The sequence below is a fragment of the Protopterus annectens genome, chromosome 2.part0 (assembly GCF_019279795.1).
Source record: "Protopterus annectens isolate FY-2018-M chromosome 2.part0, PAN1.0, whole genome shotgun sequence".
NCBI classification, from domain to species: domain Eukaryota; kingdom Metazoa; phylum Chordata; order Ceratodontiformes; family Protopteridae; genus Protopterus; species Protopterus annectens.
The window spans coordinates 191329439-191356986 of NC_056728.1; the positions used below are offsets into that span (position 1 = coordinate 191329439).

The following is a 27548-nucleotide window of genomic DNA, read 5'->3' on the forward strand; positions in this document are numbered from 1 at the left end:
GCAGCTCTAACTTGATGTGGATTGTAGATGGGTAAGAACTTGACAGGCTGTAAATGAAATACATTTTGCAATAAGCTCTGCAAGATAAAAAGATGGGTTGTAATGGAGTGTAATAACCCCATTTAAGTTCACAAAGTTTTGGAAGTTCTCTACTTTACAGACAGACAATGTGGGCTTAGAGTGACTGATGGACACACTCAGTCCCAAGAAATATCTTGTACTGTCTAAAACATATCTCTCAATAGTCCAGAATTTTGCAGAATGTCTAGCTTTTTAGCTTTTTGTTTTTCCTTGCTAATCATTGGGAATGTAAGTCACTAATTAATGAGCATTTGATTTTCTGACTTCATAGGCTTCAGAAAAAGCTTTTGCCTTAGAAAATGTATTCATTCATTCATTCAGTTGTTCATTCATTTCCTAGAAATTATATTTGGGAATTAGTCATTATGTAATGGTAGACATTTGAGTTTCCAGCTTCATATATGCAAAACTTGTTGTTCTATCAACTTTACAAGCTTAGAAGAGCACAATTTAAAGTAAAACATAGTGTTGTGTAATATGGTTAATGAAGAGCTCAACAATGATTCTAAGGCAAGCTATTATGTGTATATTTTTAATTAGTTTGCATCCAAAATGGCATACTTTAACGGTCATATGTATGACTGGCAGACTGTATATGAGGTTTCTAGACTGTGGGCTGGCTTTGCTAATGAACATCTTGGGATGTATTACACTACACTATAACCAAAAGATGTCCTAACAGTTGTTGCAACATGATGACCAAAGGCAAAGGAATTATCTACTGTTTCCTTATCTCATGCCACACTTTCATTTTGAAGTGGGGTGTTTTCTATACTATACAACAGCTGAAGGGATTGTTTACCAAATCTAATAATTCTGCAGTTTTTATTTTTAAGTTTTAACCCATTGTTTGAGCAGCAGTTGTTATGAGTGAGCTCCATTGGAGCTGGAGCTTCTACGTATCAGACAGTGACTTTAGGAGGGCACCAAGATTAACATTCATCCACAGACATGGTTAGCCAGAGATCCTCATCTGTAATTTGAATATCTGAGGTAGATGCCGGATAGTAGGGGGTCTTAGCACAGTGCCCTGAGGAACGCCAGTGGTCACCTTCATATTTACTGAGGATGCACTTGCCACAGTCCTGCTTGGTTCTATCCCTGAACCACTTTGCTACGCACCTAACTTCATAGGGGTTAATTTTGAACTCATTCAAATTATTTCTTATGTTAACATGTGGTATGGTGTCAAAAGCAGTAGCCAGTTCGAGGCATCCTCTGTGCATAGCATGTCCACTGTCCATAAAGAGGTTGACCATATTAGTTACATGGGATCTACTATTAATAAACCTGAACTGCTGGGAATCTAGCCATATAAGATTATTCGTATCATAGTAAATTAGGCTAGCTATGATACAGTCTAAGGCTTTACAGATAAAACTAGTCAGGCTCATGGGTCTGCAGTTTCCTGAGTAAGTCAAGATAGAATGTGTGAAAAATTACCATTGTCAATTGCTTATGTACCCCCTAGAAGAAATTAACTATATTCATTAGGCAGGATTCTCCCTTGATAAAGTTAAACTGTTGTGTGTTCAATCTAAGTTTTATGATATCATAGTTTATGAGAATGGTTTTATTACATTCCATGGCTTTGTAGATGAAGCTTGTCAGGCTGATAGCTCTACAATTTATGGAGTCAGTAATATGGTTACTATTATAGTGTGTCATCGCCATTATAGTACACACAACTTCAGGGACAAAACCTGTAGGTAGATATTTGTTAAACAGATTGAAGAGTGTTTCTGTGTGGGCATGCTTGGCGCTATTTATTAAGTAGCTATCTTATCAGATCCCATGAAGGAAGTACTTAGTCACAGATAACACTTTTACTATGTGTTTCTTTGTGATAATAGAAAGAATAAGTTATTGAGTGATTTTTTTGGAGTTTGAATAGAAAAAGTAGGGGTACAACACCCACTTGAATTTACTCACAAGTCTGTTGGCAATGTTCACTGCTTCAGAATGGGGATTGCTATTTTGAACATGTACAGAGAAATGTAGGCATTGTACCATACTGTGTTAATGTAGCTAAAGAAGTGTTTATAATTTGCCTTTAGGTTATGCAGTTTTATTCTGTACTTTAGTGCTTTCTCTGCAGAGTTTGTGCATCTGCCTAGCAACTAAGTGAGTTTTCTCTTTGCTATGCAGTTTTTACCTGCATTCCAAAGATATGCTTTAGGTGGATTGCAGACTCTAAATTGCCAGTAGGGGTGTGATATGGCAGAAATGTCTGCAATGTACTTATGTTCCCTAATTAACTGTCAAACTCTGTATAGTGAGACATGTTTATGGAAATGGAATCAGCAACACTAGATAGATAGTTTCTGCTGGCAGTCAGACATGTCCCCAGTAATGGGTGCATTGTTATAACAATGAGGTAGATTGCTGTTAAAACTGGGTAGAGAAGTGTGGACTGGACGTAACTGACACCACGTGTCATGATGCACATGGAATCAATAGCTTTGACCACTTAGGGGATACCGAAAATCCCATGATATGAAGGATAACGTATGTGCCTATGTAATGCTACCAGTTGCAGTCTTCTGAGCCTGTTTCCTTTCCTAGTCTGACAATGGGCACAATGCATTTACTTCAGATTTTGTTGAACTTTCTCTATAAGGTATTATGCTTTATAGAACAAAATGAAAGTCATGTTATTAAGGGATCCGGTCCTGAAATTGCCATGAGAATACCTTGAATAAATACACAGTGATATTTTCATGTGAAGTTAGGGTGTATTTCAGATCTGAATGACCTGTTTAAATTGTAATTGGATAACATATCTGTGCGTGTGTGTGTGTGTGTGTGTGTGTGTGTGTGTGTGTGTGTGTGTGTGTGTGTGTGTGTGTTCATTCTTCTCAGTGTCTACATGGTGCAGACTGCACTATAGCCATGCAGTCAGGCCTATGCATGACATATGACCTTGCAAGGCCCATGACATTCTAACATGGTCAGTATAGATACATCAAGTATGTCATTTACGGTCAGTTAATTGTACTTTTAGCTATGTGCTACAGAAAAGTGTAACCCAACCTACGTCCTGAGGTTTTGCTTCTTGCAGTGAGATGAGATGGTCATTTAAATTAAGGTCTTTCATATCAAGAAATATTGTGTTAACACAACTCTCCAGCTGAGCAGCTGATATTATGATTCCCCAGATTTCGTAGTAATTATTTTCCATATATTTTGATCCCTGTCACATGCTCATAGATAGGGCACTTAAAATCATATACAAACTTATTAGTATTTTATGTATATTTCAGTCTAAACACAAAATCCACATTTTCTTAAAGTTTAACCCATTGACTTAAAGGTTGACTAAACTGTAGAAATAGATTGTTTCTTGTCATCCCCTAGCACAGTATGTGGTAAGAGGAGCCTGACAATCAGTTTTATGTAAATTACACTGTTTGCTGACATTACCTTAGGCTATGTGTTAGAGTTTTTGATCTTGGATGCTGGATTAAACAATAAATGCCAGTAGAGGTGAAAATGGTCATATTAAGTTTATGAGGTGTTAACCATGCTGTGTTCTGTATTAATCCTAATTTTCATTGGACTGAATAAGCTCAACTGATGGGCTGTTTAAAATGCATTAATTTACTAAGTGTATTTATTTATTTGAATATGTTAACAAGGTAATAGCAGCAGAAAATAATGATTTTAGCCATTGAGTGAGTGCATCACGTGTGGGGGAGGGGGGTACTGCTTATTTTTTTAATTGGTTGGAAGGTTTGGTTGGATATGCTTCTTTAGGGGATTATACATGTTTTTCACTTTCCTCAGAATTGGCTCATTTGGGAACTCAGTGACAGTGAAAGGGTGAAGCAAAGGTTAGTACAGTATTATGTTTATTATACGTATTATTATTAGTGTTTTGTGACTGGTGACAATAGATTTATGAGGTAGAATCAGTAGGTTTGGTCAAAATGGATTTGGGTCTTGTGGTGACAAGTGTTAGAGATCATTACTATATTTTGTGGTAATCTACCAGTGTAGTACCTCGCAGGATGCGCAGTAGCAAACCCCGCCCCTAACACAGCCACGCTACATTCATATTAATTAGCTGTCAGTTACGATCATCTGTAAGGCAGTTATCTGAAAGAAGAAGCAGGAAGCTGTACCCTAGGGGAGTTGAAATGCTGTATTTTAAGATTGTGCTTGTTTGTAGAAAAAACTGTTTAGCTTATCCCAAACTTGCACAACTTGTGAAAATGTTGTTTTAGTTAAGAGGTTATGGGATTGTTGAGCCCTCTTTCACATTCTTGCTGGTCAGGGCTGTCTTCTTCTTCCTAACAGGCTACTGTCACAGTGGGCAAACTCAGAAGAGGATAATGGTGTCTGTGTTTATTATCCCCAGCAGAAGAATCACAAGGAATGGTCAGTAAGATGAAACTCACGTAAGTCTCTTATGCCTACTGACTGAATTCGGAGCTGTAGATACTAGTTATGTTTCAGCGCATCTCTGGCTGTTTGTTAGCACAGCAGGAATCTCAAAGAAGGCAGAGTGCATCAGCAGAATCATATGTCACTTGCCAGTAGGAAAGAGAGTCAACCAGAACAGGGAACAACACGCAACAGAAAAAACTGTAGTCAAGAAGTTTCGTTTTAGATCTGTAGGAAATAATGACTTACTAAGGTCACAAATTTCAGAGTTCTTCCTTCTGATAGCTCAATGAGCAAGCTGGTGAACATAAAACAGAGAAAAATAAAGTTCTTGCTGCTATACATATACCTTATGTTTTTCTATGGCACCCGTTATTTGAATAGGTGGCAACAATGTGTTAAACCAGTAGTTAAAAGTACTTGGTTTCGGATAGTGGAAATTACCAGAACCTTGTCATTGTTAAATTAGCATACCTTGTCAGTCAGATGTGTGATGACCTGCCAATCAATGTGGACACGCCCTAACCTGCGCAGAACCGCCCACGAGGTACTACACTGGTAGATTACCTATTTTGTTACTTTTGCAGTAGGTTATTTTTGTGGAAGTCCGTAGGGAATTTATCAGCTTACAGAAGATGGTTTTCATGGAGCTTGTTTATCCCACACATCTGGACATTACAGGTAGGTGAATATTTTACATTTGGGAGATGATGAAGTATTGATGTTGTCTCGTGGGATATAATGGGTGAAAGAACAGTTACATTGGAATTATGTATTTAGTGCATTTTGCATTGCAGTGTATGCCTTAAACCGTGTATTATGTTATAACCTAGATTACATTTTTGGTAGCTATCAGTTTTATTACATAGTGTGAGCAGATGGTTATTTCAGCATGCATGCATGTGAGATTTTTTTACATCTTATTTCTCTTATGTTATGTTTGATCCCCATGTTATGGTGTATTATGCCTTTCTTTCACATGCGGTTTGTTTCAGGTTTTCTGGCAATTTCTCATCCAGTTATTTTGTGTAACCTTTTATTTAGATTAGGTGAACAGTTGTACATATATAAGAACGTGTGTTTGCATATGTATGTGATCAGAGTATGCGTGTTTGAGTACATTTTGTGTGTGCGCAGTTTAGAAGTAGTTCTATACTGTTTGATAGTGTAGGGCAGGAAGCTGTGATATGCTTGATTAAAAGATCTTATCTACAGTCTGCAGTGAACACATAGTGGCATAATCAAAAATGACTGATATACTGTGCTCCCCATAAAAAGGTCTGCAACTTTTGTTTCATATAAAGTTTTATTATACACACACACGCACACACACATACAAAACCTATTTTAGGCTTTTGTGGAGAGGAGTCCAATGACATTCTTGATATTGCACACTCCATCTACCCTCTGTACCATAAAAACACACAGAACTTGGTGTTCAGTCCTTTTTACTTTTGTCTTTTTCTATTCTCAGATTTTCATCTAACATGCAGCAGTCTCTGATGTGGTTTGTATAGTCAAAGCTATTTCATGATGTCTTCTCTTAGTCTCCTTTGAGTGCTTCAAAGCAGGGAAAAACATGGATTACTGTCTGGATTTCCAGGCGGTCCACTGCATACTTACTTTTTTAAATGATGTGTCCCCAACAATAAGTTTCTGCCACTGAGCTGGCCTAAACTTAGGTTATTTGATATAGAAGTATTGTGCATGCTTTCCCCTCTGACAATTCATTGTCATGGTTGGATTCAGCACTTTACCTTATGAAAACTGTTGTTTGCTGTTAGTAGTAATTTTCTGAAGCCTTCCTGTGTGCATTTTATTTTAATTATAGTACACATTGGGACATTCCTTTCAGCTGGACAAATGAATTGTACTGAGAATGCATATGCATTTATGTATGTATGTATGTATATGTACACACACACACACACACACACACACACACACACACACACACACACACACACACACACACACACACACACAAAACACACATATCTGTGTGCATGTTTTAAACTTTTACTGCTGGAATTTGCATATGTAAAGTGATTTTGAAAAGGTATACAAGCACATCTAGTGTTCAGAAGTTTGCAAGAAATATACATTTCAGAGGTTATGCATTTAAAACAAAAGTATATCTGTAAAGAAGTACCATTTAAGAAATGAATTTTGCATGATAAACACGGCAACACTGTTCAGAACTAACAAGTAAAGATTTTCATCTTATGACATTGAGTGATTATAAACGTTTAAAACTAAAGAAATAGCAGAGTTTCTTTATTCAAGTCTTGGAAGTAAATGGGCACATTATTGAGCTTATTTTTCAGTATAGATGTCTTCCTGGTTAATAAATTCTGCATTGAGATCAGTGTTGGGAATATTGAGGAGAGTGAAGATTGTGATCAAAGGTTATAGGATGTAGCTGTCAGAAAGTTGCTTGCATGGAAAATGAGGAAGTCTTGGTATAAGAGTTTATGGATTAGGCAGGCTAGGAGTAATGTGCATCTTGTACTTATGGGAAGCCATTTGCTTTAATTATAACTAAGCAGAGGTGTTCTCTATTGGGGGGCTAATATGGATGCAGGTAAGTATAGCCAAGCAGTGTGTGTCTTGTCTGTGTGTATTACAGCACACATGTGGGTGAGTGTTTCCATGAGTGAGAACTGATGTATGTTGGCCTGATTGTGGAGGCTTGGATTTGTGTGCATGGGTATCTGACTCTGTGTGGGAGAGAGAGAGAGATTGTGCGTGTGTGTGTATATATATATATATGTGTGTGTGTTCACACAGGGAGGGTAAGGGTTGCAGTGGATTACACTGTATGTTCTGATACCAACATACTGAGTATGTTATTGTAGCCATTATTTATGTATGCAGTCATTCCTTTACAATCATACGTCTGAAGTATACACAGCTGTATAACATATAAGAAATAGAGCAGTAGTCTCCTTGAGATGACCAGACATGCCTTTTTGTCTGTTACTGCAACCACAGTCCTAGTAAAACAAAAAAAAAAAATTGTCCCCAGCTTCTTTCGATTATACGGCAAGCCTCTGTCTAGGACTATGCCAGAGTTAAGACCTCTGCTTCACACCTCCACAGCCTAAAATTCTAATTTTCTAACATGACCTTTACTCACTGTGTGTATGTAGTTTGTTCTGTATAGACAGTACCATTTATTTGGTTGGAAGTTTGTTCTTTCAAAGTGAGAATTATTCTATTTTTATAACAAATGCAGTCTGAGGGTCATATTAATCAACACTAGAAGTCTAAATCTCAAAATGTACTCACTCGAAGCACTCCTTAAAATGGAGAACATCGACATTTGTGCTGTAACAAAGACCTGGTTCAAGGCAGCAGAAAGCACCCCTGCAGTACCAGGCTATAGCTCATCCCACACCTTTCGGCTCCAGAACTTGGACCGAAGCTCCAAAAGTGGTGGTGTTTCCATTTAATAAAGGATGCACACACCTCCAGACTGGTAGCCCAACATAACGCAGCAGAGATACTACAGGTGCAGCTAACATTGGGTAAGACAGCGATTCAAGTCGTAGCCTGCTATAGGTCCCCAACCATGTGCCAAGACTCACACTCCACATTCCTAAGCACCCTGGAGAATATTAAGGTCCAACCTAACACTGTCATACTGGGCAACTTCAACTACCCCTCCATTAATTGGGAAAACTAGTTGTGTACCAATACACTTGCCCAATGTTTCCTGGAATTTATTAATTCCAATGCCCTGGATCAGCTTGTTCTTACCCCCACTAGAGGTAGCCAACATCCTTGACCTGGTCATTACTAACATGAGTGACCATTGCTCTACACTACACCAGTAGTCAACTCCTCCCTGGTTAGATCCGACCACAAACTAATCACCTTGGAAATCCACAACCCTCCAACCCTGCCCACTGCAAAGGTAACCACCATGAAAATCTTCTCCAAAACTAACTTTGAGCTCCTAAAAACAGAGATGGCTAACTTCACGGCACCCAAGCAAATGGAGAATAGTTGCATGACCGCCGACTCATACACCAATGCACTGTACGAACACATACACAAATGCATGGATCTTGCCATACCCAATAGAACCGAGATGCTCTCCTCCAAAAAAAGGAAGCCAATCTGGTGGTCCCCTGCCATAAACAAACTCTACAACAAAAGGAGGAAACTGATGCAGAATAAGGTGAAGTCCCAAGACTAGAAAAACTCCCTTATCAGCCTCAACAAAAAGTTGAGATCCCTCATTAAATCATCTAAAGCTAGCTATGAAAACAGAATTGCAACAGATAGTAAAGACAACCACAAGGCCTTCTATAGTTATGTAAAGAATCTCCATGGCAATACCTAGATTTGCTCTGAGCTACTGCACAATGGTACCTCCTATACTGAGCCAACAGATATTGCCAGTATACTGGCAGACAGATTCCGTGCCAGCTTTACCCTTCCCCCCCCAAAGAACCAATCACGATACCAGTAGATTGCCAGGCACCCAGTATTACTGCTGCACAGGTTAAAACAGCACTGTCCAAGGCCAAGAATACAGCTTCTATGGGACCTGACAATATCCCTGGCTGTGTTCTACATGAACTACAGAGTGAACTGGCACCTCACCTGTGTGTCCTGTTCAGTCACAGTCTCACCTCAGGCTTTGTCCCTACTGAATGGTGCACTGCTACAGTCATCCCTCTCCACAAAGGAGAAATGACTGCAGACCCTGGGAACTATCGCCCCATTAGCCTGATGAGCCTGATATGCAAAGCTATGGAACACATCATCATGGACCTAATAAACAAGGATGTAGGGAATCTCCAAACTCTGGATCACACACAGTTTGGTTTTATGAAGGGTCGATCATGCCTGCTCAACTTGGTCGACTTCTTTGAGTCCGTCACCAGAGCTGTGGATGAAGGCAAGGTGGTTCATACAGCCTACCTTGATCTGGCCAAGGCCTTTGATACCATTCCCCACTCAGGAATCCTAGAAAAACTCTGTAAGCTAGGCATCAACCCCTATATCACTAGATGGGTTGCAAACTGGCTCACAGATAGAACCCACAATGTGAAAATAGCTGACTCCAAGTCAGAATGCCGACCAGTCACGAGTGGAGTCACACAGGGTTCGGTCCTGGGTCCTCTCCTGTTCGGTATCTACTTCTCTGAAGTCCAGGGCAACATGAAGGGACTCTGTCTGACAAAAGTTCACAAACGATTGCAAGTTGGGAGCTATTATTAACTCCCCAAGTGATGTTGACATCCTACAGAAAGCCCTCACTGACACCAACGACTGGTGTCAGAACCATCGCCTTAAGCTCAATGCCAAAAAGCGTGTCATCCCCTTTGGGAAAAACCTGGTTCCCATGAATTACCACATTGATGGTAGTCCACTGAACACAGAAGACGTTATAAGAGATCTGGGAACACAGGTTGACAGCAACCTCTCTTTTAACCACATTGCCACTGTGGTCAGAAAGTCGTTCTATGTGGCATATCTCATCACTAAGGGTTTTGCATCCAGGAAGAAAGAGGTCATTGTCTCCCTCTACTCTTCCCTCATTAGGCCAATCATAGAGTACAACGCCCCATTTGGCATGTACCTCACTAGACACCTGCAAAAAATGGAGAGGCTGCAAAAGTACCTCACAAAGAGGATCTTAGGCCTTAAATACTTGTCTTATATGGACATACTCAAAAAACTCTAACTATTTTCTGTCTCATATTGCCTCCTTAGAGGCAAGCTCTGTTTGACTTACAAAGCCATGTCTGACACCCTGTTAGAAATGCTACATTTGAAGAAATCCCAATCCCTTCACACCACACGCTCCAGAGACCTCAATCTCATTACCACAATCAACAGAACGTGCTGGAGGAACAGGTTCATAACCCAGAGACTGCCCATGCTATGGAATAGACTTCCCATACATGTCAAACAGAACACCTCACTGGCCCTCTTCAAGAGAAATCTTGATGAGTGGATGGGAAATAGAACATTCACCCTGGGGATCACTCCAGTGGCTCTACTCAACAGAGGCACTGGAAACTAAGGTTGGGGGCATGATGCCAGAGTAATCCAACGGGCTAGGCTTGTAAAGGCTCCAGGGCCATTAGCCTAGTACACACACATGAACCTATGAACCTATGAAAGTTCCACGTTAAGACAAGAAGGTCTCAGATCAGGGTTGAAATGTGAGTGCTCTGAGTACAAGGTGGAGTGTGTATGTCTTTGTGTTAAATTACGTATATTTGTATATGTGTAATGATAACATTACTGTCAGTATTTGTGAGAGATGTTCTTGAACCATTTATGACTGAGTGTAAGTTTGGTGGTGAGTAAATGTGAGTTCAGCATCTTATTGTTGGTTTTGCAGACATGAGTTAATATATCTTTAAGTTGTGGGGTTTTAAATTTGGTGCTGCAGGAGTTGGGGAGATTGACCTCTGCCAAAACACTTTTTATGGAAGGTGCAGTTAATACATACTAATCCATGGTTATGCAGCAGTGTCTAAACTAAAATGCACATTAAATAACATGCTTCATTTGATTAAACATTAAGTACAGCCTAACACAGAAACAAGCATCAACAAGAACTATTTCTCATAATGACAAATTACCCAACAGTGGTAATTTCATATATTCATGTTATAAAATAAAACAGCAGAGGCGATGATTTTATAAAAATAATGAATTTTTTTATTAAACACGAACCATGTTTTTACAATTTCTTTAGCACAGATGAAGTAATAAAAGTTGCACTCTTTCTCATACTCATTCTGCTACAATTGCAAAATGACTTCACACAACTTTCTGTCTGAATATTTAGTAGAAAGCTTCTGGAGCACTTCAGTTTCTTACAGCTTGTCTCTTTTTGTTAGAGCATACTTTCCAAAACCACTGTTCCAGGCATAAACCTTTCCTGCATCAAGAAGCCAACATCCCTTATTACCGGGACTATAGTCCTTTTTATACACCACACAACAGGATTACTGCTTATTAACATAACAATCTGTGAGAACCTTTGTAACTAGCATAAAACATTTATAAAACTCTCTCTATATACACTTTATCTAAACATTATTTCATCATTTATACACTCAAGTACCCCAGTACCATAACTGGGGTGGGCTGAGAGGGCGTCTACCCCAGGTGGAAGATGTCAGGGGTCACAAGTGACAGTCTTAATAATTGCCTGAATGTCAGTGACTAAGCACTGCCAACTCAATAGGTTTAGTAGATTAGAGTGATTAGACTGCAGTCTTTGCTACTAATGTTTAGCAGTATAAGGGAGGCATTTTCCTTTTCTTTTTCGTAAATGACTAATTAGGATTCAGATGAATTAAAGTTATTTTAGCCTAATGACCATATACACCTTACTGATACCCATCATCGGGTCTTACATTTGGTGTAAGTGACCTTGTGGAAAGTACCCTTGCAGGGAGATTTGGTATATGTCAGATATGTGCAAAATGTGTGAATTGTGTGAGCTGTCTGGATGATGTGCAAACACACTAAGACACACACATATATATATAATAATTCCATGGACATTACAGACCACCTGGCATCTCAGGGAGTGGAAGTCCTTCCTATTAATGCATATCAGACTGTCTGCATCTGGTAGATCCTTGACACCATTATGGGTGCAATGTATAACTCTTAGAATCTCAGGGAAATGGGCAGTGTCATAAATGACCTGGACACTGCTGGTGCCCTAAACAATCATTATGCTGTTCCACATATTGCAGCATAATGTTCTGGAACAGGTTTAGGATTCCTGTAGTTGATGCCTGTGATATGCTTAATGTGTCACTCAGTTTCCTGGAATATCCCTCTTGCTAAAGTGGTTTGTATTGCCCATACTATTGTGTCCATGCACACCACACATCCACCTTGATTTTGATTGTGTATGGATAGGTTTGAATAAGTCCTCTTATTGCATCACTTTGGACTCAGAAATGGTCCACAAATAATTGGACAATTGGGTGACAGTATGTCAGGTGCTGTTTGTAGCTCCTCCTGTGGTGTGGAGAGTCATCATCATAGAATGTAGCACCTGCAAGATACGTCATCATCAAAATCACAGTGTGTATGGGACCGGATAACATATGACCTAGCAGCACCACTTAGCACTCTCTTCAACCACAGTCTAAGTACTGACTGTGTACCAGCAGAGTGGAAAACAGCAACAATAATTCCCTTGCATAAAGGGGTCTAGCAACTGACCCTAGGAACTGTAGACCCATTAGCCTAACAGGCCTTATCTGCAAGGCCATGGAGAGAATTAAATAATTGGTGCCAAAGCCATGGAATTAAACTGAACACCACAAAAAAAAAAAAAAAAAAAAAAATCATTCCTTTTGGCAAAGGGAAAGTCCCTGCAAATTACAGCATTAATAGTATAACAGCACCCCACTTAGCTCAAACCCTGTGATAAGAGATTTGGGAACACAGGTTGACAGCAACCTTAACATCGATCACCATGTGTCCAGAGTGGTAAGGAAGGCCTTCTACAGTGCACATCTTATAAGTAAGGGCATTGCATTCAGAGATAAGGATGTTATAACTCACGTGTACTCCTCTCTCATCAGGCCACTACAGCAACACTCCCTTCTGTGTGTACCTCACCAGACACCTGCAGCAGCTAAAGAGACCTCAGAGGTTTCTCAACAAGAAAATTCGGGCCTTCAATACATGACCTACATGGACAGACTTAAGGCCCTGTCACTGTACTCTGTAATTTATAGGCTGCTAAGAGGCAACTTGTGCCTGGCCTACACAGCAGTCTTGGACACTGCCCTAACAGAAATGCTACATATCCAGAAGTCAAATAAGACAAGATTCACTCACTCTAGGGGTCTTAACCTAGCCTGCTACATTAACAGGACATGCTGGAGAGATAGATACATCTCCCAGAGATTGCCAGTCCTCTGGAACAAACTCCCAGCTCACATAAAACAGAGCTCCTCAATGACCCTATTTAAGCATAACTTAAGACAATTGGATGGGAATCTGTAAATTAATCCTGGGGAATCACCTATGTCCCTTTTGGGTAAGCGCAGTCAGTTTGGATCGTAGACTTATGCTGCAAATATAGACCGTACAATTAGGTCAATAAGGGAACAAGGGTATAACATGGCTTGGCTTATAAAGGCCATGGGGCCAGTAACCTAGTAGCCTCCTATGAACCTATGCCTTTGTCTATCAGTAGGCCTTTTGACATGCTGGATGACAAGTGTGTGATAGATTTTAGAAGTACAAGATCATCAGTATAAAAAACCCAAGACTCTCAATGTCAGTCACTGAGTCACTTTTTTTTTTGTGCTCATCTGTACTTAACTTCACTAGCACTACTACTCAGTGCCCCACATCCTTGATGCTGTGTCTAACAGCTAATCACTACCCCCTGGTCTTGCTCTGATATTGCTGAGGCTGGGGGCGGATCCTAAGAGCATCCTGGGGTCTCCGCCATCTTTCAGAGAATTCTTTGTATGCCCTACCCACTCTACTATGATGCTCTGATTGCATCATAAGGGCAGAAATGCAATGAATTGTGGATTATGCCCCGAGACAGCAGCAGCACATCCACGTCCACCCCACCACCTCTTTGGAACACACCTTCTATCTGCAACTTCCACAGTCTCCACCAGGGATTGTTGCAGGAGACAACCACAGCACAGTCCTCCCTACCACTCTGTCAGTCACCCATGGGTTGACTGGGCTATACACAGGGCATTATCCCTGTATGCCACCAGAGCAGCTCCAGAGGTTGCTTGCCTGTTGAAGAAATGGTCAGTTAGGAAGCTTTCTGAATGGCATTTGGGAAAGAATCTATAAAGGGTTCATTATTGGAGCATACCATACTCATTTGAGGTTGCATAAATAGATCACATGTAAGATGTCCACCATCAGTGTATTAACAATAGGTTTGAAATGAAAAAGTCAGAATAGTGTTCTGTATAAATCCGCTGGGGTGCCTTCTGTGCAGAGTCTGCATGTCCTCCCTGTGGTCGCGTGGGTTTCCTCCGGGTGCTCCGGTTTCCTCCCACATCCCAAAGACATGCTTTTGGTGGATTGGACACTCTAAATTGGCCCTAGGTGTGATTGTGTGCATGTGTGTGCCTTCTGTGGAAGGTTGGGTGCCGGGCTGGCAACTCAACACCGTAAAACTCCACTGCCAATCCTGAGCGGACAAGTGATCCGCTGTGGCGACCCCTAACCGGGGAAAAAGGTGAAAGAAGAAGTGTTCTGTATAAATCCCAGACTGCTGCCACAGTAGTCTAGCATTGCCGAATAGAGTGTCTTCCTAAAATTATGTTAGAAAGAGGAATATGTATAATCTGACATGTGGAATGATAATATTTTTGGAGTGGTTTTGGAGAGAGGAAATAGCCGATTATTTCAGGTTAGGTGGAATGATACCCATAGTAAATGAAGGTTAAGGTGAGGTAGAGGTTTGATAAAAAGACACTCCTGTTTAGTAAAGTATGATGCAAAGCAGAGCATAGAGTAGAAAGGCATATTGCTGACAGTCTTCACTGGCTGTTATCCTAACATAGTGGCATGGGGTTGGGTGAAGGGATATTCTACTACCCTATTTTAATTGTCACCATATTAGAAATACCTTTTCGTATTTACAGGGTTTAACCCTTTTTAGCTGTTAAAGAGAAGGCACCCTAGGGAAGTTATTAAAAGTGGTTTGGTAAGAGAAGTCATTCCCTTCAAATGTGTCTTGGATCAAATTTGTGAAATGCAGGAGCACATGTCAACAGTTATGCTCATTGCTAAGAAGCACATAGTACAGAGAGAATGCACTTCACAATACAAAAAAGAAAGTTAGTCTATGAGACTTCTGACCTGGAGACAAGGTACTACTTCTAGTAACTAGTGCATTTGTGGCTTGTGGTAGGGCCACATGCAATAACAGATAAAACCGGAGATGTTAGCTACAACCATGAAAAAAGAAGCCCCAGGCATATGCATCACAAATGTAGTGAAGCTGTGGAAACAGCCTGCAGTACTACTAGAAAAAGTAGCCACACAGGGACCTACTCCAAACAGTGATTAGTTCTGAAATGTAGGTGGACAAAATACTTTCAGTACACCAGAAAAAAATTAAATGTAAGGCATTGTTCAAAGAAAAAGATGCTTTCTGAGTTTTATTTAAACACATGAATTTGAACAAGAGATATGATGAACTGTATAGCTGAGATTAAGTTACAAATTATGAAGGAGGGGAGACATTAGTATTTTATAGCAGGACAGGGGTAATAGCATTTGAGTGAGAGAGCAGGGTATAGGATGAGTTCTCTCTAGGCTATCTGTTCCAATGGGTGTCTCTGAAAGGATTGTAACATTTATGTACATAGGAAGTGCATGAGGGAGAATAGTGGTGGATGGGGGCAGTTATCAAAAGAAAAATATCAGAAATATTGTTTGAGGGGTGTAAAGAAGGGTGTATTCATTCAAGTATGGGGGGGGTGTTAGAGATAGATAATAGTAAGTGATTTCAGAGTAAGTGATTTCAGTAGCAGTATCAACCTAGTGATGAACATGACCAGGACTGGATAAGGCATTGTTTGAGCAGGATTTTATAGCTTGGGAGTTTGCTAGTCATTTTTGCTTGTGTAAGGATGGCATTCTAGGCAGATGTAACAGTAGTATAGGGAGTACCCTAATAAATTATTTGCCTTACAAGTGCATAGCAGAAATTTATCACCAGAATGGAGGTCTCTAGTGGGGGTTTAAGGAAATAGTATATTTTTTAATGTAGGGCATTTTTCAGGATGATGTATCAGTTTGTAAGCTGTAACCAGATGACAGTACTTTAGGCTGTTAAGCTTTAGTCAGTTTAGCTGTTTTTATGGCTTGGCAGTAGTGAGTTCTGCAAAGCTGAAAGGAAAAGATAAAAAAGTGTTGGTTCTGCATGCAGTGTTGGTAGCAAATTTAGCTACTTTGCTGTAACAGGATGCTACTTTGGATTTTAGTGAACAGCTTAAGTTTGTAAGGATAGGTGAAGCATGTAACAGGGCTGAAAGCTAATAGATTTTGCTATGCCTTTTTTTTTTTTTTTATCAGCTCTCTAATAGTGGGTCTGTAAGGTAATGCCTGGCCATGCAGAGGTAGATAAGTTTACCTTCTGGTTGGTCTTTTTAATTGTCTATCAAATTTAAGATAGTCGTGTATTACAATGGTAAATAATTTACTATGTGGTCCTACTTCAATTTTAGTATTATTTGCATCTGTAACCAAGAAAGACTTTTTTTTATTGAGGTTGTGTTTTGTGGTGAAGAACATCAGTTTATTTTTTGGGATTGAGGAGCAGGTTTTAATTTTTCAGCCAGAGTTCAACTGAGAGGAAAAAACTTTAGTGATTTCTTGAAGTTTCGATATTGTGGGAGCTGTACATATTACAATCAAATCGGCTATATTTGCTTGGTCTACAGCACTACAAAGCTTGTTTATAAAAGTATTGAAGGGAAGGGGGGCTAGTGTAGAGCCATGAAGGACACTTATGGTAACTGAGAAAGCAGAGGAGAGGTCTTGTTACAATTTGACTGTATGTTGCCTTCGATAAATAACTGAGGAACAATGTAAGGTAAGGTTGAGAGAGACCTGTGGAAAAGAGTTAGTTGAGTACATGTTGGTGTGATACAGTGCAAAAGCTTCAGGTAAGTGTAATAACACTGTTGACACTAGTTTACAATTGCTCCTATGCTTAATACGTTTGATAACAGAGAGGACAACGATGGACCCGTAGTTATTAAACTCTGTAGACAGATGTTACTACGGTTATGTAGGACATTTAACAGCTGATGCTAAGGTAATGGATTGCTAGATGTAAAAACTTTGTTTGGTAGAGCCATTCCTAGTATCAGGCATTTTAACTTTTTGGTTATTTTTTACCTTTATTAAACTTCTTTAACTTTTAAAGTAAAGTGGAGTTCTCGGTTGTCAATCAGACTGTAAGTGATTATTATCGGTTGCAGTTGCACTACAGTGGAACTGACACACAAGAAATGGCACTCTCTTGTAAGTGTACAGTAAATAAATTTATAATGAGGCAAGACTGTAACTGGATGAATTCATAGTTGCCTAGGTATATACTAGGCTAATGACCACTAGGGCCTTTGACTCTAGTCATGCAACCCAACTGTCTTCCACAAGTTATATGTTTTAGATGTTTATATAAGGAGTGATTGCTGGTTCTGGCATGATTTACTGAGTGACTCTGTCCCTTAGAGACATAGGCACCAAACCAGAGGTGAATTTTGGATTTCCCTTCCAGTGGTCCAAGTTAGAGTTAAACTGGGTCAGGAAGGTTTCACATGGATGGGTGCCTATTCTAGAGAATGGGAATTGGAATCCTCTGAGATGCATATCTGTCTTTCCAACATTTCCTGTTTGTCACTAGTTCTAATCCTGTTTGTTTTGTTGATGTGGAAAAGGGTCAACAGAGTAGGAAGTGTGGGGGTTCCATGTATTCCAAATATAGATCGCCTCACAGTACTCTATAGGTGACTTAGTACAGAGTTAGGGTTTTGAGGTGAGCCACATAGGACACTGCATGTATGCACTGTATTCTTTTTGTAAAGAATCTTTGTAGACATTCCAGCTGGTCCATCTGTCTGGTGAGGTGCATACTAAATGGGACAGTGTACTCAATGATGACTCTGATGAGGGTCAAGTATATTGGCACAGAGACTTCCCTGGACCTAGATGCCATCCCCTTACTTATAACTTCAGCAACATGGAAAAATGTCCTTACTACCTTGGACGCATGCTGGTCAAAGGCCAGATTAATATCTGTATGTCTGCCCAGATCCTTGACTAGTGGGTCAACTCTTAGGTGTGTTTAATCAATGATGTAATTTCTTAGGGAGGCCACCTTCCTAAAAGATTTAACACCCAATGCAATGATAAACTGTTAGTTATGGCAGTTTATCTATCCTGTAGCATTCATCTCATGATGGGGATTTTTACATCTGCCTGCCTAGGCTAAGAAAAGTTAGGCAAGATAGTATGCCATTTTTTGAACTAGATTTGCTCATGCTATTAAATTTGCTGTTGTAAGTCAGTATTCAGCAGGAAGTGTTTGACTTTTTTGTAGCAGTGTAGAGGTAACCGATGAATACGTTGAAAGATATGGTGCCTATTATATATCCCTGTGGGACAACAGTAGTTACTTGCAAGAAGGTGGAGAAATTATTTTTCCATTTCACTGCCTGTGCTCTGTTTGAGAGGTAGCTATGGAACTATTTCAATGAAAAGTTAGTAACCCTAAGCATGAACGTTTATGTAACTGTTTCTGGTAGGAGACGGTATCAAAATCTTTTTTTTATTTATTTTTTTAATGTCTAGGAAGATGTTGGAGACTAGGTTTCCAGAGTTTTTTGTTAATGGCATTAACAAAATTCAGCCTAGCAGTAATTGTGATGTGATGAAGACACAAGCCATATTGGGTTGAAGAAACTAGCTGGTTATCTATTAGATAGCTGATAAGCTGCTTATCTGTGTATTTTTGTAATATTTTTGATAGGGAAGATAAAATGGCAATTGGTCTATAGTTTGAAAGATCTGTATCGATTCCACCATTGTGCAATGGAATAATGAATGATTTTTCAATAGTGATGGGACTTTACCTATTTGAATTGAATTATCAGAGCTGAAATTGGTTGTATAGTAGCCTCAGACACAATTTTAACATATTTGCTATGTAGATTAGCAAGGACAGTTATAGGATACTTTTTGTTTTTTAAGGTGTTTTATGGCATCTGTGGGAAAAAGTTGGAAGGAGAAAAAAACAGGTTATTTGACCGAGTAGGGCCCTCAAGAGCTAGATTAGTTATCTGGTTGGTTAATGACTGTACTGTCTGTATAAAGTAGGTACTGAATCTGTTGGCTATGATTTCATTTTGTTTCTGTGTGTTTGGAGTTAGCTGTGTAGCTTGTCCTATATTTAACAGTTGGTTGATTGAGAGCTAGAACAGTTTTGTGTTACTAGTGTGTATGTTTTAATTGGTTGAGTAATAGGTTTTCTTATCTTTAGTGATGAGCTGTTTTGTTAGGTTTCTTAGTTGTCTCATCCTAGTAGAGAGGGTTTTTTTTTTCTGACCTTCCATGCTTTGTGCCTTTGTTTTATGTGTTGTTTAGTGGTTAAGAATAGCCATAGGGCAGGGCTGGCTTGACTGTGTTTATTCTATTGTGTGTATACAATACAATTAATGTATTCACTGCAAGAGGTTCTCCTGTTCGATTCTCAGCTTGGCTTTGGAGTGCCTTCTGTGTGGAGTCTGCATGTCCTTCCCGCTGTTGGGTAGCGTTCAAAAGACATGCGTGCGTAAATGGGCATGCCTTCATTGAAGGTTGGGCGTCGAGCTGGCACCTCGGTATTTCGTAAAAATCTACTGCCAATCCTTAGCAGACTGGAGTTCCGCTGTGGCGACCCCTTACTGGGAACAAGTGCATTGTATATACATGCAGCTGGAGCATTTCTCCCCGGGCCTCCACTGAAAATTGGCTCGCTCCAAGTCAGACTTTTCCGGTTAACAAATGTTAAATAAATAAATAAATAAATAAAAATAAATAAATAATTCTGAAGGGGGCTTGTACGTTTAGAACACCTAGGAAGATTTTGTTGAATTCAGGGGCAGCAGCATCTCTGGGGAGAGTCTTTAGAGACTCGCAAATTAAGGATATGCAGTGTGTTAATAAAGGTCTATTCATAAAAAAGTGCTACATGTTTTGTGGCTGTTGCTTTGGTACCTTACCATGTAGATTGGAAATGATCACTTAGGCTGTCTGACAGAGTTCCATGGGATGATATTTTATTTGGGGAGTATGTCTGCATCCAGCTGAGGTATGATTGTCTGGATGTGGCTTAGTTATATCTAGTTGGTGTGGTTATAATTTGCATGAACTTGTACAGATGTATATTATTGGTTGAATTTTCAGATTACATGGTTTCCCAATCTATATTAGAGAACGGGCGACCTGTACATTGCCATTGTGAATGGAGAATGAATGTTCTCCCGCAGGGTGTTAATGTACAGGTAATGCCTCCTGGAAAACAAGTTCACCATTTCACTGTAGCATATAAAAATGCAGTGGAGCTCGGGCAGTTAAAATGACAATGGCAACCATTATTTAAAATCACTAAATAGCGACTTTGCTGTTTAGTGAATGTAAAATTAAAACAACAATATAACAACAAATAGAAAAGGTGCGTGTGTTCATGTTTATGTTTGCATGTATGACTGTATGCATGCTTGCATGCATGAAAGCAGAAGTGAGACAGACTGAGCAATGGTTGCAGTAGGCATTTCATTAAAGTGTTGTTAAAAATTAAGAGGTATGCATACCTCTTAACAGCTTAGCTCAAGAAATCTAGCCAAAAATAATTGGGGAAAGGCCCAAACATGAGGAGAGATTTTAAACCAATTCATTATTTAATGACTAATCTCTCAAAGAATTTCCAGCAAACCAAGAACTTTGAGGAAAAGACTGAAAAATGAATTAAAAAAAAATTGGACATTCTGTGAAAATCTGGAAAGTTGAGAGGTATGAAAACTTTTAATGGCTGCCATTATTAATTCACTTTAATCATGTATGTTTTTAAAGGTACTCTGCTTCTGTGTGTGTGTGTGTGTGTGTGTGTGTGTGTGTATTACTTACCAAACTCACATTTTAGATATAAAATACTTACTCCAATACCACCTTCATACACTTCAGCAAGTTTGAAGCATTAGGTGGAGGAACTATTTTACATCAAAAATATTAATATGTATACACACACACACACACACACACACACATATATATATATATATATATATATGGTTCTACCTTAGATAAACGAAATACCACATAACTGACAAGCAGTTAACCGACACGACAACACCGAAAACTTATATCACCGACAACGTAAATAACCGACTCTGAAAACGCCGACATTGGTATGCTAATAGCGCCTCTCGCTCCTACCACGTTCCAGGTAATGTAAATAGTTGTCTGTAATCAGCATAGCGTAAAAACTTACACAGAACAAACCTACTTGATAGTAACTGTAACGCCTGATAGTGACAGTGAACTATTTACATTACCTGGAACGTGGTAGGAGCGAGAGGCGCTATTAGCATACCAATGTCGGCGTTTTCAGAGTCAGTTATTTACGTTGTCGGTGATATAAGTGTTGTCATGTCGGTTAACTGCTTGTCGGTTATGTGGTATTTCGTTTATCTAAGGTAGAACCATATATATATATATATATATATATATATATATATGTATTAAAAAGTAAATATCAAGCAGTTTAACAGGTAGCACATTTTCTGAGTGCAATAATGCCCTCTAGGGTGTGTGTTACTGTGTAAATAACACCCATCCAAGAGTGTACAGGCCCTCCACCTGTGGCATCAAGCCTCAGAACACCCCTGGGTGAGAAATATTTACATAGTAACACGCGCTCTGTTTGGCATTATTGCTTCTTTAACTTCCCTCAGTATTATGGTGTCATGAGGGATTTTTGAGGAGGCCCAGCAGAGAATATCTTCCAGTATTTTAGTATTATTTCTCTGGGGGTATGTGTATACCCATGACTGCACTTGTCTTAGGAGTGTTTAGTTTTAATATGGTCAGTAGGATTTCTGAGTTAACTGAAAGTTGGCAGGGTGTGGGGGAAAAGCGAGCTTTATAGTGTGAGTTCACTATCAAAAATAGTGACACCACTGGCTTTTTTGTTGTCTCTTTCTAATCTGATAGTATTATGGCCTGATGGGGAAATTTATTTTTTTTTCCTGGCAGAGCCAGGTTTTTGCGGCAGCCGAGATGTCTGAAGTGTGTAGTGCTGTCCATGTATACACTTCATATAGTTTGTTATACAGACTTTGTAAGCTGGTATGGTATATATGAAGACCCAAGTGGGATTATGGTTGAGGTGTTAGCCATGAAGGAGCTAGGGATATGCCATCTGGTTCCTGTTTATGCTGAGTAAGGCCTGGGTTTGGGTGGATGTCACCACTCTGCTTTATGGTTATGAAGACAAGATGGTGCTGTTACTGGCATTTTTGCTTGATTTTATGTTTAATACTCAGTTTGTTAATAAATGGCTGTTGGTTTGATAACTGTACTTAAACAGTAAGATATATGTCTGCTGATATAGCTAGGGTATTGTGAGATGAGGTTCAGAATTATTTTGTTTGCTGGATAGAATGTAATAGTTTTGTTGGAATTGCAAGGATAATGGTTGTTGGTAAGATATTAAATGTATAAGTAGGATAAAAGATACTAGTATGAGGAACTGTATGAGAAACATGTTTTTAGCTAGAAATATCTCTATTTAGCTGGAGAGTTTGTTTGGCCTGCTTCCTGAACTCTGTCTGAATATTGCTCATCTCTGGCTGCATTTTATTTTCAATTGAATTAATTAGCAAAACAGTGAATAACATCAGATAATTAGTGGAAGGAGCTGAAAAACAGCATTCCTCTTTTAGCTAGAAATATCTCTGTTTAGTTGGAGTATTTGGCCTGCTTGCTGTACTCTGCCTGAATATTGCAGATCTCTGGCTGCATTTTATTTTTGCCACTCATCCACTCAATTCTTGTTGGGTTCTCATCGGCTCACTCTGCTGAGTACAGAGAGATCATTTGAGAAGGCCCACCCCCTTAGTTTCTTAATCTTGAATTATCTTCTGCTCCCCCAAAAAGGAAAAGATTGAACTTTATTCCTCTGCTTTTACTGTATTTGTGCTTTTTCCTACTTTTATTGTTTTATTTTATTTTGCTTTTGCTACCTGATCTTAAAAGTGTTCAATTACATTTATTCTGCTGCATTTATTACTGCTTGTTAGTAGCCTGATTATTGTTGCCTCTGGTTTTGGTTTAAGCACTTGGGCTTCAGGCCATTTCTTTTACATTCAAAAGGTTTGTAGTCTACACTCTTGTAGCTGGAGAGGTAGCTCACATCCTTCTAAGTTGGGAATTGCTGGTTGAAGTCTTAGTGTGTCTTTTATTCTAAGTGTCTTCATTCTGGTTTAAGCGCTCGGGCTTCAGGCCAGTTCTTTTACATTAAGAAGGTTTGTGGTCTACACTTTTGTGGGAGGAGAGGATAGCCTTGGCCCTTCTGAGCTGGGAATTGCTGGTTGAAAGCTTATTGCACCTGCTTATTTGAACTGTTTTTTTTTTTTTTTTTTTAAATTAGTGCACATTCTTTGCTGTAGCATAGATTAGATTCAGACCTGCTGAATCTAGTTTGGTTTGTATAACTTGATCACTAAACCAGGACATCTTTTGTTGGAGAGGGTTCCCTTGCACACTAGTGGCAGGAGTGTGCAGTCAGAACTCTACTGATTGAAGGTTGCTGGAACAGGGCTCAGTTTTGAGCTTTTGTATTGATTTAATGTGTTTAAATCAGTTTGCGCTCATTTGCTACATAAGCACTACGTTTGCACAGGTTTGTCTGAACATAGTGCATTACCACTCAGCAGTGGGCACAGTTGGTGGTAATAGACACACCTTTGCCTGCAAATTTTCCCTTAGCTCTCTGCTGGTCCTCTACCGGTCAGTTCTCATAATTGTCCCTCACTGACAGGTGATACAGTCACCATCCTTTCTTATTTTTTGTCCACTTATCCTGTCTTCTACTTTGGCAAGGATGATATTCCTGGAAACTACCACATCAATAGCAATACCCTAAGCACACAGTCGGTGGTGAGAGATCTGGGCAGACAGGTTGACAGCAACCTTCACTTCACTTCAAATATCTCCACAGTAGTAAGAAGGACATTTTATACTGTTCATCTCATAAGGACATTGCATTCAGGAAAAAAGAGGTTATACCCCCCATGTATTTTCCCTCATTGGGCCAATAATAGAGAACGGTCCCTTTGGTATGTTCCTTTCCAAACACCTGCAGCAACTGGAGAGACCACAGAGGTTCCTGACAAAGAAATTTCAGGGTCTTCAAGATCTTTCTTGCGGACAGACTGAAATCATTGTCACTTTACTCTGTGTCATACAGACTGCTCAGAGGCAGTCTGTGCCTTGCATATAGAGCAATCTCTGACCCAGCTTTAATGGAAATGCTGCACATTCCCAAGTCAAATGCCACATGGGGTCACTCACTAAGGATCTTAACCTGGTATGTGACATCAGCAGAACTTGCTGGACAGACAGATTTGTCTCTCAGAGGTTGCTGCACTTTTGGAACAGGCTGCCTATTCATGTTAAATAAAGGCCCTCATTGGCTCTATGTAAGAATAATTTGGATGGATGGGTAACTGGAAATTCATTCTGGGGATTCCACCTGTGTCCCTCTTGGAAAGGGGCGATAGGTGCTTATTTTAGTGTCTGCTTGAACCAGACACCCATGAGAACATTAGTTGAACTTGGCTATGCTTGGAAGGGCCCTGGGGCCATTAGCCTAGTAACCGCCTATGATCCTGAAATATAAGAAAGTGCAGAGGATGAGTATGTAGTTAGGACAGTAAGAGATCTGTTTTCTGGTTTGAAGTGTCATCAATTCAGTTGATCTCCTCCTAGGGTTGCCCCAAGGAAAAAGAAAAGGTTAAACATATTTCATCTAAAGACAGTGGGTATGTTAATAAAAATTAATTACTTAGCTTGCAGCCTTTGAAATTGTTAGGATGTTTTATCAGATGATTCTGATAATAAGGACAGGGCTTCTCCCATGTCTTCCTCACAAGCACATGACTGGTTCTGAGGAGATTGTTTCCTAAGTTTCTACTACAGACCCTACTCAAGTTCTTCTACAAAGAAGTAATTTGCATATAAGGCCGACTAGTAAACAGGTGACACTTTTTGGGATCTTTACTTTGCACTGGAAAATTAATTCTGTCTGCATTTGAACCAGCTCTTCTGGCTGTTTTTGGTCCATTACTTAGACTGTTTTGCTTATTGCTGTGACATCTACAACAGATTATCCCAGTTGAAAGCGCTGTAATTTCTGTTCCTGTTTCTGACCCATTCTGATTATTCCCCCTCCATCAGCAGTAATGCTTCTTCTTCTTGTACTATTCACCTTTGGACCTTTCCCATAAATGTTGTGCCCTTTTCCCATATAACAGTAGGACCCATCACTGCAACAAATTGAAAGAGACATGGATGCAAAAAGCACCTCAATGAGCAGCTACATTAGCAAATGAACAGCACTGCTCCAGACTGTACTGAATATCTCATCCACTGCAGCTGTTTCCATCATCATTAAATCCAAACAACCAAGAAACTATGTTGCAGAAAATATTTAAAGTCCACTACTGTGTCTGCTCTGAATAAAAAGTAGCTTATCTAAGCACTACTTCATCACTATATTTCAAAGACTGTTAAAGTTTTCCTGTCAGCATGGGGCTGCAGATAAAAGGAGCACACACAGGAAAATGTTTGCATTTCCTGAAGTGTTAGTTACCCTTCATCCAAAGTAGTGAAACCTGAGCTCATAGACTAAAAGCTGCCAGAATGTAAACAAAAAAATCACATGCCCTACCATCCTAATTGAAACAATCAGACAAGCAGAGAATCTTGACACTCCCTAGGAATGGTTTACAACAGCAAGAAAAGATAATAAAAAAAATAGTATGAAGTCATCAAGCTGCAAAAGATGTATTCAAACAAGTGAAATAATTCATTAGACTGCATCTTTGTTGTAAGGGAAGTAGAATGGAAGAAGCCATCTGTAACAGTTGTGGTATGCACAGACTGTGTCAGCTGACATGACGTACATATATGCTGTATGCACAGGTCTACCAACAGCACATAATCAGCTACCTTAAAATAGCTTTACTAAGCCTCAAAGATGTAATTTGGCAAATTATGAGCACCTGTATTCATAAAATGTAACTGTTCTCCAGTGTGTGAGATATGTGGTAATGTCTTGGTATTTTTTTATAATGACACCTTAATCACTATTTTTAATTGTCTGGCAGGTGGTGACTATGCACATCCGCTATTGGCATTCTGCTCATTGATATGGCCCAGATGTACATCGCCAAAACTGCACTAACTGTGGAACATCTGCATACGTATGGAATTGTTCATCGGGGTCTAAAACCTGATAATTATGGCTTCTCTTTTTCATCTTTATTTTTGAAACAAATGTGTAGAGGTGTCACTTCTATAAGGCACATAGTTTTGGAATCAGAAAACCTCCTTTACACCTCACTGGGAATAAATGTTTGACTTTTAAATGTTATTTTATCCTTTACCTTTTTCTTCCATTAGGAATGCTGAGACTAGTCTGCTGTAAATTGCTGTAAGTTTTTTTTTTTGTTCCTTTATGTTGCTAATTTAACCTCTTGACCCATTGTAGTGCAAACTGTATGTAGGCTTTCTTCTCCATAGTGGTCCGTATAATAAAGGAGTGGCTGTAATCTTCCAGTAATCCTGCAAGCATAGTTACGATCTTGTTGACAGCAGCTACCTCTCCCGGTCTACTGATTGGCCATCTGTTCCTTTATCAATAGATGTTAGTAGAATTATATTGCCCACTTGTCTTTTCTCATGTACTCCACAGTACAGCAAGACATTTGTAAAACAGATCTAAAGCAAATACAGCAAATAAAAATACCATGCTTGATTGTTCCTTGGTTATTTTACAATGTGGAATACTACAAAGGCCATTAAGCTGGCCTTTGCCACTGCATATCACCAAATATATGTTTGCTCTGCTGCTTGTATTTAGAGACATTCGATAAGTAAGGTGAGCTGTTTGACGGCAGCATTAGGTCATGCATAGCACCATCCGATTTCTACCCATGTCATTTTACTTCCCTTCTAAAAAAAAAAAACAGCAGACGCATGTGGTATTGAGGTTTTAAGTTAAAATAGTGAGTTAAAGAAATATTGTCATTAACCATTGTCATTTTCTAAACTATTGGTCTTGGAGAGAGTTTGCAAGCTGGCAGATCAACAAGAATTCCCTCTCCCCAGCAGCAATAGTATCAAACTTATCCTTTGGAATCCTCAGACATTTCCAGGCAACTACCACTCTGGTGGGGCAGGGTGTTTAAAGTCCTGACTACAACACAGGTGACCAGAGTTTTATAAACAGCCCATGCAGCTGGCAGGAAAAAATG

At 39.5% G+C, this 27548-nt stretch overlaps 1 long non-coding RNA gene across 1 annotated transcript in view; it reads left to right on the plus strand.

Annotated features, from left to right (window-relative positions):
* LOC122793015 overlaps nt 1-26665 on the plus strand; it is a 60691-nt gene extending 34026 nt beyond the window's left edge. The window contains exon 3 of the long non-coding RNA XR_006363442.1: nt 26400-26665. This is a non-coding gene — a long non-coding RNA (uncharacterized LOC122793015). The remainder of the gene's footprint in view (nt 1-26399) is intronic.
* The last annotated feature ends 883 nt before the right edge of the window (nt 26666-27548 follow it).